This window comes from Oreochromis aureus, linkage group 14 (assembly GCF_013358895.1).
Source record: "Oreochromis aureus strain Israel breed Guangdong linkage group 14, ZZ_aureus, whole genome shotgun sequence".
Classification (NCBI taxonomy): Eukaryota; Metazoa; Chordata; class Actinopteri; order Cichliformes; family Cichlidae; genus Oreochromis; species Oreochromis aureus.
In genome coordinates this window covers 38,524,105-38,539,565 of record NC_052955.1, presented here as the reverse complement: position 1 = coordinate 38,539,565, position 15,461 = coordinate 38,524,105, and the positions used below count along the sequence as shown (strand labels likewise).

At 40.7% G+C, this 15,461-nt stretch overlaps 1 long non-coding RNA gene across 1 annotated transcript; it reads left to right on the top strand.

The window, feature by feature from the left end:
• The first annotated feature begins 650 nt into the window (after positions 1-650).
• LOC120432924 lies at positions 651-3,531 on the top strand. The gene is made up of 3 exons (XR_005608201.1): positions 651-1,687; positions 3,236-3,360; positions 3,450-3,531. It is a non-coding gene; the product is annotated as an uncharacterized LOC120432924 (long non-coding RNA).
• Positions 3,532-15,461: the final 11,930 nt, after the last annotated feature.

The following is a 15,461-nucleotide window of genomic DNA, read 5'->3' as shown; positions in this document are numbered from 1 at the left end:
GGTAGGTTGAGGTAATAAAAAAAAGACAACTGCCAATTAAATCAGGTTAAATTTGTTAAACCCCTGAAAATATAACTGTCTGGAGCCGGGACCAATAGAGTTGCAGCCTTATATACCTCTTATATACACCCCTGCTCCTGTAATCCCCCCAAACCCCATCCTCAGACAGTGTGTTTAATCTCAGACTACGAAAAAACAAACCAAAGATCAGCAAAAAAAAGCATAAAAATTCAGAAAGAAAGAAAAATATAGCATCCTCAGCTGCACTAAGGAATAAAACGGTTAAATGTAGATTATTAAACATTAGAAGACAGTGCTGTCTTCAAAGTCCCTGTTACTAAATGATTTAATAACTGATCACCATATTCATTTACTCTGGCTTACAGAAACCTGGTTACAGCAGGATGATTATGTTAGTTTAAATGAATCAATACCCACGAGTGATGCTAACTGTCAGACTCTTCGAGAACAGGCCGAGGAGGGGGAGTAGCAGCAATCTTCCACTTCAGTTTGTTAATCAACCATAAACCCAGACAGTTTTTATTCACTTGAAAGCTTAACTCTTAGCCTTGTTCCCCCTAATTGGAAAACTCAAACTAAATTTATGTGGTTCTTACACAGAGTTTCTAATTTCTCACATTTTTATCTGATTTAATGCTTAGTTAAAATAAAATTCTAGCATCTATCTAAATACTGGCTATTACAGCCTCAACACTGCATTTAATCATCACCCTTCACTTTAATAACACTCTGGATGTTGTTCTGACATATTTACTACAGAATGAACACTTAAAAACATTCTCTGAAAACCCCCTTTGTCCGATCATTTCTTAATATTATTGAAATATACAGTAAAGGATTTCATGGCAGTGGGGAATGCATTTCATTACAGTAGATGTCTTTCTGAAAGTGCTGTAAGTATGTTTGAGGTAATAATTCCTCCACTGTTATCTTATTCAATGCGGAGCAGTTACCTATACTCACACAGGTAATGAGGTAGTGTTACTGAGGTAGTGGTTTTACACTACTTACCATTATAAGATAATGCGTTGATTAAATCAGCAATAATCCAAGAGAGAGATACTGGATTAACTGGGTCTGGGGGCGGATTGCCCCTCTGGGTGGGAGGGTACCTGGACCTGGGGTATAGAGTATGTTTGGGGAGTGTAAGTGTGTGTACAGTGTCCATTTGTGTCTGTCTTCACGTTGGGTGAGTGCTGAGTATTTGTATATGTTTGCATGAGGGTGGGAATGCATCTTTGTGTCTGTGTGTGCCTGTTTGTCTATGTGTCAGGACGGGTCTTAGACACCACCTCTCCGTGAACATCTCCGGCCCCCGGGGGGCCTATCTCCCCCTACTACACTCCCTGCCGGTGGCTGATGCCCTCAGCCATCGGTGCATTGGTTTTCGGTGTCCTGGGCTGGGAGCTCAGTTATGTACTGGCTCGCTCCCAGTGGCTGCTTGGTGGGCCCTAGCACCTGTGGCTCCATCGGGCCCCTTCCGGGGGATGGGGGGGGCCTCGGACGTCTGGGCCAGGGGCTTGGTCCGCTCTGGCACAGCTGGCTGCCGGCAGAACCTGCAGGCACGTTGCCGCAGCCCGCTGTGGCTTCTGCATTGTGGCTGCTGGATGACCTCCCGTCTGGGGCTCTCCTCAGCTCTTTCCAGGAGGGTGGCGCGGCTGTAAAGGTAAGAAATAGCCTTTACCTCAAAAATGGTTTAGAGTTCATCAGGTTTTAGAGCTCACAGTACAGAAACAGTGTTAATGAAGGTTACAAATGATCTTCTTATGGCTCCTGACAGTAGATTAATCTCTGAGGTTCTGTTAGACCTCGATGCAGCGTTTGATACTGTTAACCATAATATTTTATTACATAGATTAGAGAATGATGTAGAATTTAATTGTACTATGGTGCAATGTTTTGAATCATGTCTAATTTAGTTATGTAAATGTGGAGTCCTCGTTACACAGTAAGGTTAATTATGGGGTTCCACAGGGTTCCATGCAAAGACTAATTCTGTTTACATTATACGTGTTTTCCCTAGGCAGCATCATTAGAAGGCATAGCATACATTTTCACTGCTATGAAGATGATACCCAACTCTATCTATCCATGAAGCTAGATAACGCACAACAATTGGATAAAGCGAGGAGTGTCTTAAAGACATAAAGACCTTGATGACCTCTAGTTTCCTGCTTCTAAATTCTGATAAAACCGAGGTTATTGTACAAAATCTTAAAAACCTTGGAAATGTGGTGTCTAAGCAGTTGCTTACTCTGGATGGCATTACCTTGGCCTCCAGTAAGACTAAGGAATCTTGGAGTCCTTTTTGACCGGGATATGTCCTTCAGTGCACATTTTAAATAATTCTGTAGGACTGGTTTCTTCCATTTGCACAATATACGCTATCTCATCTTAAAAACCTCATAGTGCATTATCACCCCAATTGAAGACTTTACTCTCAGACTGCTGACTTACCTGTGATTTCTGGGGTATTTAAAAGTAGAATGGGAGTCAGAGCCTTCAGCTTTCAGGTTGCTACTCTAGGAACCACAAGTAAATCAGCAGTCTCGGAGTGAAGTGCTATATTGGGGTGATCGAGTACTTTAAGGTCTTTCAGCTAAGACAGCCCCTGATTATTTAAAAACTAGCGCTTTTTCCGTACTGTGATGGGTTATAATTCTTCAAATAAACCATTGTTCTGCAGCTCGGGGTCACCTGATTATTGGAGTTTCAGTACAGTCTGTACAGTCTTCACTTTACAATATAAAGTGCCTTAAGGCAACTGCTATTGTGCTTTGGTGGTTCATAAAAACAATTGAAAATCAGGCAATTTTTCTCTAATCAGGCAATACATGTGTACAGCATGCATGTGTGCAAGGCAAGGATTTGGGAGCTAACAGGTTATCTAGACCCTCTCATCCTTGTTTTTAGGGTCATCTTATTAGTCCACTTCTTACAAGTAATACATAGCTGTGGTAACTTATGCTTTATCTTTCTCACACCTGCTCTGAATCAAACCCATAAATATTTGAATGCTGGATGAGCAGCAGATCTCTGTCAGATTTTCTTTACCTCTCTAACGGCAGTCAGGCTCACCTTTCTAATAACCTGCATTCCTGTGTTTTTTGCTGTTGTTCTCTCTGCTTCTCTCTGCCTTGTGAATACCTCGTGTGCTCGAATCCCTGCTCAGTTTTTCTGTTTGTTGCTCTGAGGAGATTTTTGTCACCTCCAGCTCCACTTTGAAGATTTCTGTAACCTGAAAGAGAATACGCACATGCCTGTCTGTTCTCCACTTCTGTTCCCTTCTTGTGTGTGCGAACTCGCCTGCCCCCACCCAAGCTCACGCCTCCTTTGGTAGTAAGAAAGATAGTTCCTCCTTTTTCACAATTAAGAACTTAGTTCAGTTCTCCTGGACCTTTGCTAATTCACTCTCTCCTCCTTTGCAGAATTCCTGTTAGACCCAGTAAGCTGAAGAACTCATCATCGTAGTATTCGTTTCTCTTTTGTAAATAAAGTTTTTCTGCAAATCATCACAAAACATTTAATATCATTTAACATTAGATTTTTTTTTTTCAAATCAATTTTTCAAACCATAGATTTTACTTCACAATATGCACCTCTATTTGCATTTCTTTTTTAGCATCTTGGTCTTTAATTTGAATCGATTTTTGTGCGTCTGTGACCAAGTCAGAATAGCGTTTTCTTTTTATATTGAGTCATCTAGATCAAAACAGTCAGGATAAATTTGTCAATCACTCTAAAGTAAAGAAGTAACAGTTTAAAATAAAACTCCCTCCTTTTGCACAACACATCACTGACTGCATATCATCCATTCTGTCTTCACTCACTGTATTCTTTTGCCCCCTAACCACACTACAAACTGTCTCACCTTAGGGCAGGGGTCAGCAACCTTTAACATCCAAAGAGCCACTTGGACCCGGTTTCTACGCAAAAGAAAACACTGGGAGCCGCAAATACTTTTTGACATCTAAAATGAAGATAACACTGTATATATTGTTTTTTTACCTTCATGCTTTCTGTGAACAACTAAAGTGTGTTGCTTATGAAATCCATGAAGTGCTACAGAGAAAATTACATTTTATTTATGTAATTAACACATTTTGAACTCTTAAAGAAATATAACAAAAAGGAATACACTCAGTTGAAGGTCTCTTAAATGAATTTAAAAGCTGAACTTAAATGATCCATGTAGCAAAGAAAAACTGTTGTGAGCCGCCACCCTTATATCGCCTTTGGGCTTTTGGAACATAGCGGAGCCTTGACCTGAATTTTAAAAAATAATTGGAAAAAAATCACTATGCTACAAAAAAAATGTAAAATAAATATCTGCAAAATTCTGCATAAATATTTATTTTACCTGGTTAATGTGTGTGGCGGGGCGTGGTCTGCAGTGCCGCTGCATGGGAGTCAGACGCACCTGAGCGGCACCCGCAATCACCCCTCGCCGCCTTTAAGTCTGTTCTCTCTCTGCTGTTGTGTTGTCGGGCTGTGAGCTGAAAAGTTACAGCCGGCTGTATGCGTACAGCAACCGTGTGTGAAAAGTGGTCAATAAAGAGATGCTGAAAAGCATGTTCATGGAAACATCGTCGGGTCTGCCGTGATATGTTTACAATGAGACTTCTGCTCCTGAACCTCTGCACACAGCGTCTGCAAATCGGGGCTGTACGAAGTCACTTTCATCTTTACGCAGGACTGTAAGCTGTCATCTGTGAGGCGTGAGCGGTGTTTGTTTTTAACATAGTTACGGTGGAGAATAGCTGCTGACATAATGTGGATCCAAAGATCCATAATTGGCCTACCTGGGGTTGAAAGTCTCAATAAATGCACAGCGTTTCGGCGGGTGTACCGGCTTCGATGAGTGTGACGCTTATTTTGAATGACGAAAAATAATAAAATATAATTTTATTTTTATCATGGTTGGATTTGCCGGGAAGCTCACTGCTACTACTTATTATGCACTCTGCTGACGATACCTATGCGTCATCAGACTTGGCACCCTCTGCCAACTTCACAGGATGACTGAAAATTAAACAGGGGCTCCCTTAACTGCCTGTGGCTCAAGGAAACATATGTGTATGCGTGAATATTCAATTACAGTGGTGTTTTAATAATATAATACAATGGTACATGCCGATATATGTGTAAAAGCTTAGTTTAGCCTAAAGCTTGAACAATACACACCAGTGTGACTTATTTCTGTGGCATGACAACATAAAAATTATTTTAATGTATTTATGAGGCCTTTTTGTGAAGTGCTAAACAAAACCCTCTGATATCCCTTCACATTGTCTCCTTTTTCATCTTGCTATATCCACTTGGCTTCTGTAACTTCCAACACTTCTCTTCAGACCGTGAAAAACACCACCAAATTTTGAGGTACACTGACGAAGAAAACACAAATACACATGCACTCACATGCACACACAGCATGCTTTTAGCTAGCCAGCACAACAAGCCAAAGCCACACTTCACACCTGAGCTAGCTGGCATTTACTGGGTAAGCTCCCACCCAGTTGGAGGGAAGGGAAGAACAACACCTCACCACAGCTAAAACAATCTCACAGCTTTGTGACTGGGGAGGAAAACAAAAACAGCAGTGCAAAAACTCAAGAAACAAGCATTTACCAAATTTATGACTGTTTAACAGAGAATTGGGTTGACAATGTACGCACAGTGTTGGACATTTAATCTGCTACTGGCTTGTAAAGGATAAAGAATCAGCGTTACCTCTCAGGAAGTAATGTCAAATTTTTCCAGTTTTCGTGGGGATATCAGAAGTTGATGTTGCATATAAATAAAAAATCACAACATAGAATGTAAAAATGTGACTCTTATGGTGACAAAGTCGTAAGCGATATCACCCAACTGGTGTTTCACTCAGCTCATTGTTTTGTACAGATTTCCACTGAAAATACCACATTCTGAGTATTTCCTAGGCAAAGCACGACATGACATGAAAATACCTTACAAAAGCATTGTCTGATAACACAGTATTAGTTTGTTGTTGTTGTTGTTGTTATTATAAACTGGAGTTAGTTTATTATATATTTTCAGATTAATTTACTACTCTTAATTCAAGTCTTCTTTTGTCTTTTTCTGCTTGATTTTCCTGTGTTCATGTTTCTTCATGCTTCACTTCTATTACTTCCTGGCATACGCATCATCTTCTGCATCTTTTCTTCTTTTCTTCTTTTTGCATCTTTTGTTGTTTTAATTCCTGTTTTGGATTCCCATCTGTATGGTTGCCTAAACTTTTTTATGTGTGTTTTTTAGTTCCACCTGTTCTCAAATTTACTATTGTTACTTTTTGAGGCATAGCTGCCAAGAATGAGCTTGTCATCCAATCAGAAGGGCAGTGGCTCGATTCTATGCAATCCTCGTGTTGAAGTGTCCTTGGGCTACTGAATCTCATATTACCCCGATGCATCAGTTGGAGTGTGACTGTGTGCATGACAGAGTGAGTGCTCAGGTATAGTAGAAAGGCATTATGTAAGTATTAGTCCAGTTACCATATGTATTTATGGTCCTATGTCTCCTTTAGTTGATTCAGTTTTTGCTTGACCTGGCCTTATGGGTTTTTGTTTTTCTGTCTTTTGTCCAATTTTCCTCTCATTACCCCCAACCCATCACAACTGTTTTGCTTGGTATTATTGTAGGATGGTTACCTTACAGTGTAAAGCAACTAAAATTGAACTGAAATGTACCTGTACTTTCTCCTTCCATCTCCTGCGCTGCAGCCACCGCTTAGAACAAGGAGCACAGAACTGACATCCCAGCACAGGACAAGGGGAGACTGGGACCATAAACACCCAACAGGATGATCAGGGAAGCGGAGGCAGCTGGGGAACAAATCAGGGATATTGAGACAGGGGAAGCGAAACTGAACACAATTCACATGAGACAAGGGACTGACAAAATAAAACAGGAAGTCACACACTGAGACTCAAACAAGGACACACAACCTTGACACCAGCATGGGGATAAATGAACATGAGAGCACACGACAGACTGGGGAGACAAAGTAAGAAGCTAGAGTAAAGAGCACTATATAAGAACCAGTTTGACATTTATCTGAAGGGGAATATAAGATACTGAGCCCAAAGTTGCTCAGATCCATCACACACATCTATCGCAGTATGAATGTGTGTGAATGTTAATGTTCACTAGCTGTTTTTTTTGCTTAGGCATAGGAAAATGCTTGTATGAATGGGTGAGTGAGGCATGTTGTAGAAAGCACTTTGAGTATTCCAATGGAGTATAGAAGTGCTATATAAAAACAAATCCATTTACCATTCCTGGACCAACAATGACTGTTTATAATTAAGAACACACAAAATCCTTATACACATTTAAATCTTCATATTTAGTTACAGCTCACATAATATGCATTTGTGACCAATTTGACACTAATTTGTTTCCATACAGTTCCAGGGAACTCTAGTCCAACTTGTAACTCATCATTCAATTTCTTTAGCACGAGATGATTTGGGGTAACTTTGTTAAGGTCAAAGTATTTTTCTTGCAGCTTCTGCAATGAGTTGAATGTTCACATGACCTCCATGGCCCAGGACATCTCCAAACCCCTCAAAATGGATGTGAATTGCATTTCCCACTCAGCACTTTATTGTTATGTCTAGCCCTTGAAAAGATGACGACAGAATGTATTAGAACTTTTATGCAAAAATCCTAATAAAATACTTGCTCTGATGGCGAGTTCACCATAACCACAAGAAGTACTCAATGTACCTGTGTTTTATCTGTGTTCATTCTTTCTTTTTTTTTCTGCTAGTGCATTCAAATACATTATTGCAAGGATGGGGAAAAAGGGGCATATGTAGGGTAGGGTTTTAAAGCGATTGTGGAGCAAGGACATAAGGTAGAAACAAATGAAAGGTTGAAGAGCAGAATCACATGGCGATAAGGAAAGGGTTTTAAAATGTATGGTGGATAGGTTTACAAACAAGCAGAGATATAGAGTAAGAGAAGGGCAAAGGTGGAATACCAAATAGAAGAGCTTTGGCCTATGGAAGAACATTGTTAAAAGAGAGCAAATTAAAAATGTAGTCACACTTTTGTTATAAAATTCAAAACTGATTAAATAAATAAGGTATACTTTGCATTTTGTACAAAAGTACTTAACATTCATAAATAAATCGGATTTCACTCATCAAAAGCCAAAACTATCATGCTTTTCAGGGAAATATAGACAAATTGGCAAATGTTTTTCAGGGGACAATTCCATTGTGCGTAGTAGCCCTGTAAAATTTTTCATCAGCATCAATGAGATAGTTGTCAAGCTGAAAAAGAAGTCTTATCTAGCTTGTGTGGCTTTTGGGCCTCTAGAGGCATCTGGCAGGTACCAGCAGGCCAAGCAGACCACAGGCCCTCGTAATGGCTGAATCAAAAACTGTAGAAGAAGTTTGGTAAGACCATGGAACAAGACTCTTAGTCGACCATCAGGTGACTTAAGAAGGGGAAACAGCTTCCTGTGCACACTTTATATGGTGGGGTTGGAGTGCTGCTGTCCTAAATGATATTGTCAGGTGATGGAAGGAACTTTGAGGATATTTTTGATTGTCTGTGTGACATAGTGATAACTTGCCATAGCAAGTACTGTAACAGGGAGCAGTCCAAGCATTTCAACAGCCAGCAGCTCAGTGTTGTCCAAGAGTACACCAGATTTCAATCACAACTTGTGCAATCCCTTGACATTTCTTTTTGCTGCTCAGATTAACATCCCTATACCTGAGGTCCTGAAGTCACATACAGTCATATTATGGACCTCAAAATGAGTGTTTGTCAATGTCTCACTATAACACTGCAATGCTCCATGAAGCACATCAAACTGCACTCACTGTGTTCCCTCTGGTCTTTATCAGCTCACCAAGCTCACCCATATTATTGTCCAAATTTCTCACATTCGCTATGATGATTGCTGGAACAGCTCCAGCTCATTCCTCAGTAGCTCCTCTGGGATTACAGGCCAGGCAGTAGAAAAGTCAGCACGATCAGCTGGAGAAGATTTACTGTTGCCGAGAGTGTAGTGTGAAAAAACCCCACTGGTACTCTTGTAAAACCTGACTTTCCAAGTTTGGTGAAACAATAACTAGCCATTTCACCTTCATAAATCACGATGATCAAGAAAGATCAAATGTTTTTAGTGACAAAGTTGGAAAAAACAAATAAGGGAGGTACTACAGGAACTGTTACAGCTCGCATCATTGTCCATGCTCAAAGGCAGCATGTGACAAATCATCTGCCTCTGCTTACAAAAACACTAACAAAGTAAAGTGAAGTGAATGTTCAAAGGTTTTATTAATAATGAATAGCCGTGGAAGATCAAGGAACCAGAAAGTAAAAAAGTAAATGTACAGTCATACCAGAGACTCGTGTAAAACTACTCCTTCCTGACAACCTGGACTCGAAATCCATCACTTGCAATTAGAAACAAAATGAGGTGAGCTATTGCTGACAAACACAGATTGACCCACTCAGGCACAGGCAATAATAAACAATGTTTTTTTTCTTTAGCTTTTGTTGTCACCGCTCTCCCCGTCTCCTTTTCAGTTGTGGATGGGGATGTTTGGATTGGGGTAGAATGGAGGGGAGGACTGCAGTGGAGTGGTTGGCGAACAAGGTCTTTCTGAGTGCTAAAATGATAGTTGTTGTGTGATGTTTACAATGGCCTCAGAATCGGAGCAACAAATTACACTGTCAGGGACACATCCATCCAGGATGAAGAGGAGGAGAAGCTTCAAATGTTCACCATTGACCACCTTCAATGGTTGGTAATACAAGAGGTGTGGCTGCTCCTATTAAAATGTGTGTCTGAATCAATAAGAGGCATAATTAGAGTTGTTAGAGTAAATTATAACATGGCTATTATGTGACTATACAATGTTTCTCCGTAAGCTGTTATTACAGGGGGAGAAGCTTTGTGTTTGTTTATGACTGTGTGTGTGTGTGTGTGTGTGTGTGTGTGTGTGTGTGTGTGTGTGTTTGTGTGTATGTGTGTGTGTGAGACAGAGAGTGAGGAGGATTTGGGTTGGGAAGTCAGTTAGAGATGCAGGATTAGATGTGATAGTTGCTTTTTTCCTACTGTAATTACCAGTCCTTTTATTGACAGAATGCTCCTTTTTCTCTGGCTTTTGTCTAAACTACAATTTCCTCCATTGTACAGTAGTAATTTTGAAGTGTATTTCAGCAGCAGTGGTACCTCTTTTTCAGTGTTTGAAATTGTTGCTATCCTCATCCCAGAGTAAGCTACACCCAACACACCCACACATCATAAAGCCACTGCTTAATGATGTGGGTGGAGACCTATCTATCTATCTATCTATCTATCTATCTATCTATCTATCTATCTATCTATCTATCTAGCAAGCACACAAAGTAAGGACATTTGTGTTTGGTCAATATTAGCTCAATCTATTCAATTCAGTTCAATTCAATTTTATTTATATAGCGCCAAATCACAACAACAGTCGCCTCAAGGTGCTTTATATTGCACAGTAGATTGTACAATAATACATACAGAGAAAAACCCAACAATCAAATGAGCCTCTATGAGCAAGCACTTTGGCAACAGTGGGAAGGAAAAACTCCCTTTTAACAGGAAGAAACCTCCGGCTGAACCAGGCTCAGGGAGGGGCGGGGCCATCTGCTGCGACCAGTTGGGGTGAGAGAAGGAAGACAGGATAAGACATGCTGTGGAAGAGAGACAGAGATTAATAACAGGAATGATTCAATCCAGAGAGGTCTATTGACACACAGTGAGTGAAAAAGGTGACTGAAAAGGAAAAACTCAATGACTCATTGCATCATGGGAATCCCCCAGCAGCCTATGCCTATTGCAGCATAACTAAGGGAGGATGCAGGGTCACCTGGTCCAGCCCTAAATATATGCTTCAGCAAAAAGGAAAGTTTGAAGCCTAATCTTAAAAGTAGAGATAGTGTCTGTCTCCCGAATCCAAACTGGAAGCTGGTTCCATAGAAGAGGGGCCTGAAAACTAAAGGCTCTGCCTCCCATTCTACTTTTAAATACTCGAGGAACAACAAGTAAGTCTGCAGTGCGAGAGTGAAGTGCTCTAATTTCAAGGTCATTAAGATAAGATGGGGCCTGATTATTTAAGTCCTTGTATGTGAGGAGCAGGATTTTGAATTCAATTCTGGATTTAACAGGAAGCCAATGAAGGGAAGCTCTCTCTTTCTAGTCACTGTCAGGACTCTTGCTGCAGCATTTTGGATTAACTGAAGGCTTTTCAGTGAGTTTTTAGGACATCCTGATAATAATGAATTACAGTAGTCCAGCCTGGAAGTAATAAATGCATGAACTAGTTTTTCAGCATCACTCTGAGACAGGATATTTCTAATTTTAGAGATGTTGCGCAAATGGAAGAAAGCAGTCTTACATATTTGTTTAATATGTGCATTGAAGGACATGTCCTGGTCAAAAATGACTCCAAGGTTCCTCACAGCATTACTGGAGGCCAAGGTAATGCCATCCAGAGTAAGAATCTGGTTAGATACCATATTTCTAAGATTTTCAGGGCCGAGTACAATAACCTCAGTTTGATCTGAATTAAGAAGCAGAAAGTTAGCGGCCATCCAGGTCTTTATGTCTTTAAGACATTCCTGCAGTTTAACTAATTGGTGTGTGTTACCTGGCTTCATAGACAGATCGAGCTGGGTGTCATCAGCATAGCAGTGAAAATGTACACTATGTCTTCTGATGATACTGCCTATGGGAAGCATGTAAACAGAATTGGTCCTAGCACTGAACCCTGTGGAACTCCATAATTGACCTCAGAGTGTGAAGAGGACTCTCCATTTACATGCACAAATTGTAGTCTATTAGATAGATATGATACAAACCACTGCAGCGCAGTACCTGTAATACCTACAGCATGTTCTAATCGCTCTAATAGGACATTATGGTCGACAGTATCGAACGCTGCACTGAGGTCTAGCAGGACAAGCACAGAGATGAGTCCACTGTCAGAGGCCATAAGAAGATCATTTGTAACCTTCACTAAAGCTGTTTCTGTGCTGTGATGAGCTCTGAAACCTGACTGAAACTCTTCAAATAAGCCATTCCTCTGCAGATGATCTGTTAGCTGTTTGACAACTACTCTTTCAAGGATTTTTGATATGAAAGGAAGGTTGGAGATTGGCCTATAATTAGCTAAGTACTGCATTAAAACATTCATAGCAGGTGGGATAACCGGTCTTTAAGTGAGGATGTATGAACCCTGCTTCTGGGTCCAAACTACTCTGCGTTTATTAAGGCTGTTGTGCTTTTAACACGTTTTAATGCTTTGTTGGAGAACAAAACTCTAAATTAATATCCATGGTACTGAAAGTAGCCATGGATAATGTTACATCTGTGAAAAGATTATGAGTCATTTTTTCTCTAATGCTTAAAATTTTATTTGTGAAGAAGTTCAAGAATTCATTACTACTTAATGTTAAAGGAATGGTTGGCTCAACAGTACTCTGACTTTTTGTCAGCCTGGCTACAGTGCTGAAGAGAAACCTGGGGTTGTTCTTATTTTCTTCAATCAGTGATGAATAGTAAGATGTTCTAGCTTTACAGAGGGTTTTCTTATAATAAAGCAACAAACTATTTCTCCAGGCTAAATGATGATCTTCTAAATTTTTGACACACCATTTCCTCTCCAGCTTACAAGTTATCTGCTTTGGGCTATGTGTTTGAGAATTATACCACAGAGTCAGGTACTTCTGATTTGAGGCCTTATTTTTCACAGGAGCTCTGAGATGATCGACCTCTGTTGGAGTAGCGTTCAGGTAGCTGCTCTGCTCAATCTATGGCTTGTCTGACCCTAGCACTTGTGTGGCACTTTTCTCAAAAAGGCATGGTTTTGGAGGTTTCTTTCTTGCATTGTAATGTAAAATTCACTTCACTGTGGGCATTGGTGTTTTGGCAATTACCAGTTCATGGTGTGCTTCAGCCTTGGTGGTTCCTGGGTGGTTCCTGAACATCCCAAGCGTGTGACAGTCCTGGGTCATTTGACCCAGTGTTTTGATTTTTCTTGTATTTTGATATTCATTGTTTATGTTTAAGTCTCATTTAGTTATCTAAGCTCTTTTCTATTTTGCCCAGGTTGCCCTGTTATAGTTTATCTATTAGATTCCTCTTGTGTCTTCATCCCCTGTGTTGAAGTCTCCCTTTCAGTAATGTCTTTGTCTCCCATCTCCTCCTCCTGTTTACATGTTTTCCCTGTGTGACCCATTCCCTCTGTTATGTGTTTCCCCTTAGCCATCATGTTCTGTTTGTGCTTTGTTACGTCCATGTCTCATCTCCAGTCCTCTTTTCCCTCTGTATGTTTTTACAGTGCGCGTGTCCCCGTTTGTCCATCATGTTCAGTCCATGTCTGCCTAGGTTTCCTGTTTTATTTTGACAGTCACATGTTTTTCGTGTTCAGTATGTTTAGTTGTGCTTTCCTTGTGGCATCAGGTTAATTTGTATTAGCTGTGTTCCCCATGTGTTTCCTCTTCCCCGATCACCTCCTGTCTGTATATATTGTGTAAGCTTTCCTCCGGCCTTTGTCATCGCATTGGCTTTTTCCCTGTGGCTCTCCTGTGTCCTCCCAGTATTTCCAAGGTTGAACTGATGATTTTGGTGCTCGATTGCAATGGAAAATGACCAAAACCCAAGTTGAGTAGAGGCAAGCCTCTTCGAGTCAAACTGAGTAGGTACCAGTGGAAAAGGGCCATTACTGTTTTACCTCTCTCCTGATTTCCTCTGTATATAGTGATGAAGTTTGGATTCAGTGATCAATAAGGCCTGTTGCAGCTGATTTTCAGCCTACTTCTTGTATATTTTAACTTACCACAGCCTTTTTTTATGGTTCCCCTTACTTAATATTGGTTTCTTGACAGTCACCCTCAGAACAAAATGAATTCTAATGAGTCTTTGATGAATTAACTGACTGGCCAGAAGCATCTCCCAGATCCTATGTCATTTCTTTTGACATGACTTTCAGATACTGTTATATGTGCTACAAGTGCTATAGATAGGTTTTTAGGTGTAAAACGTCTTCTTCCACTTTGTTAAATATTTCAAATACAAATTGCACTCCATGCAAAGACATGTTTTAGGCTAATAGCTCTTTGGGAATCCCCTTTTTGGTGCAGGAATACTATATTATGCCTGTCAAAATTTGTCATCTTTGGCATGTTTCTGACATTCTGCTAAAGAAATGGGAACAATGTACAGTGGCTTGCAAAAGTATTCGGCCCCCTTGAACTTTTCCACACTTTGTCACATTACAGCCACAAACATGCATCAGTTTTATTGGAATTCCAGGTGAAAGACCAATACAAAGTGGTGTACACGTGAGAAGTGGAACGAAAATCATACATGATTCCAAACATTTTTTACAAATAAATAACTGAAAAGTGGGGTGTGCGTAATTATTCAGCCCCCTGAGTCAATACTTTGTAGAACCACCTTTTGCTGCAATTACAGCTGCCAGTCTTTTAGAGTATGTCTCTACCAGCTTTGCACATCTACAGACTGAAATCCTTGCCCGTTCTTCGTTGCAAAACAGCTCCAGCTCAGTCAGATTAGATGGACAGCGTTTGTGAACAGCAGTTTTCAGATCTTGCCACAGATTCTGGATTGGATTTAGATCTGGACTTTGACTGGGCCATTCTAACACATGGATATGTTTTGTTTTAAACCATTCCATTGTTGCCCTGACTTTATGTTTAGGGTGGTTGTCCTGCTGGAAGGTGAACCTCCACCCCAGTCTCAAGTCTTTTGCAGACTCCAAGAGGTTTTCTTCCAAGATTGCCCTGTATTTGGCTCCATCCATCTTCCCATCAACTCTGACCAGCTTCCTGTCCGTGCTGAGAGAGAAGCACCCCAGAGCATGATGCTGCCACCACCATATTTGACAGTGGGGATGGTGTGTTCAGAGTGATGTGCAGTGTTAGTTTTCCGCCACACATAGCGTTTTGCATTTTGGCCAAAAAGTTCCATTTTGGTCTCATCTGACCAGAGCACCTTCTTCCACATGTTTGCTGTGTCCCCCACATGGCTTGTGGCAAACTGCAAATTGGACTTCTTACGGTTTTCTGTTAACAATGGCTTTCTTCTTGCCACTCTTCCATAAAGGCCAACTTTGTGCAGTGCACGACTAATAGTTGTGCTATGGACAGATTCCCCCACCTGAGCTGTAGATCTCTGCAGCTCGTCCAGAGTCACCATGGGCCTCTTGGCTGCATTTCTGATCAGCGCTCTCCTTGTTCGGCCTGTGAGTTTAGGTGTACGGCCTTGTCTTGGTAGGTTTACAGTTGTGCCATACTCCTTCCATTTCTGAATGATGGCTTGAACAGAGCTCCGTGGGATGTTCAAGGCTTGGGAAATCTTTTTGTAGCCTAAGCCTGCTTTAAATTTCTCAATAACTTTA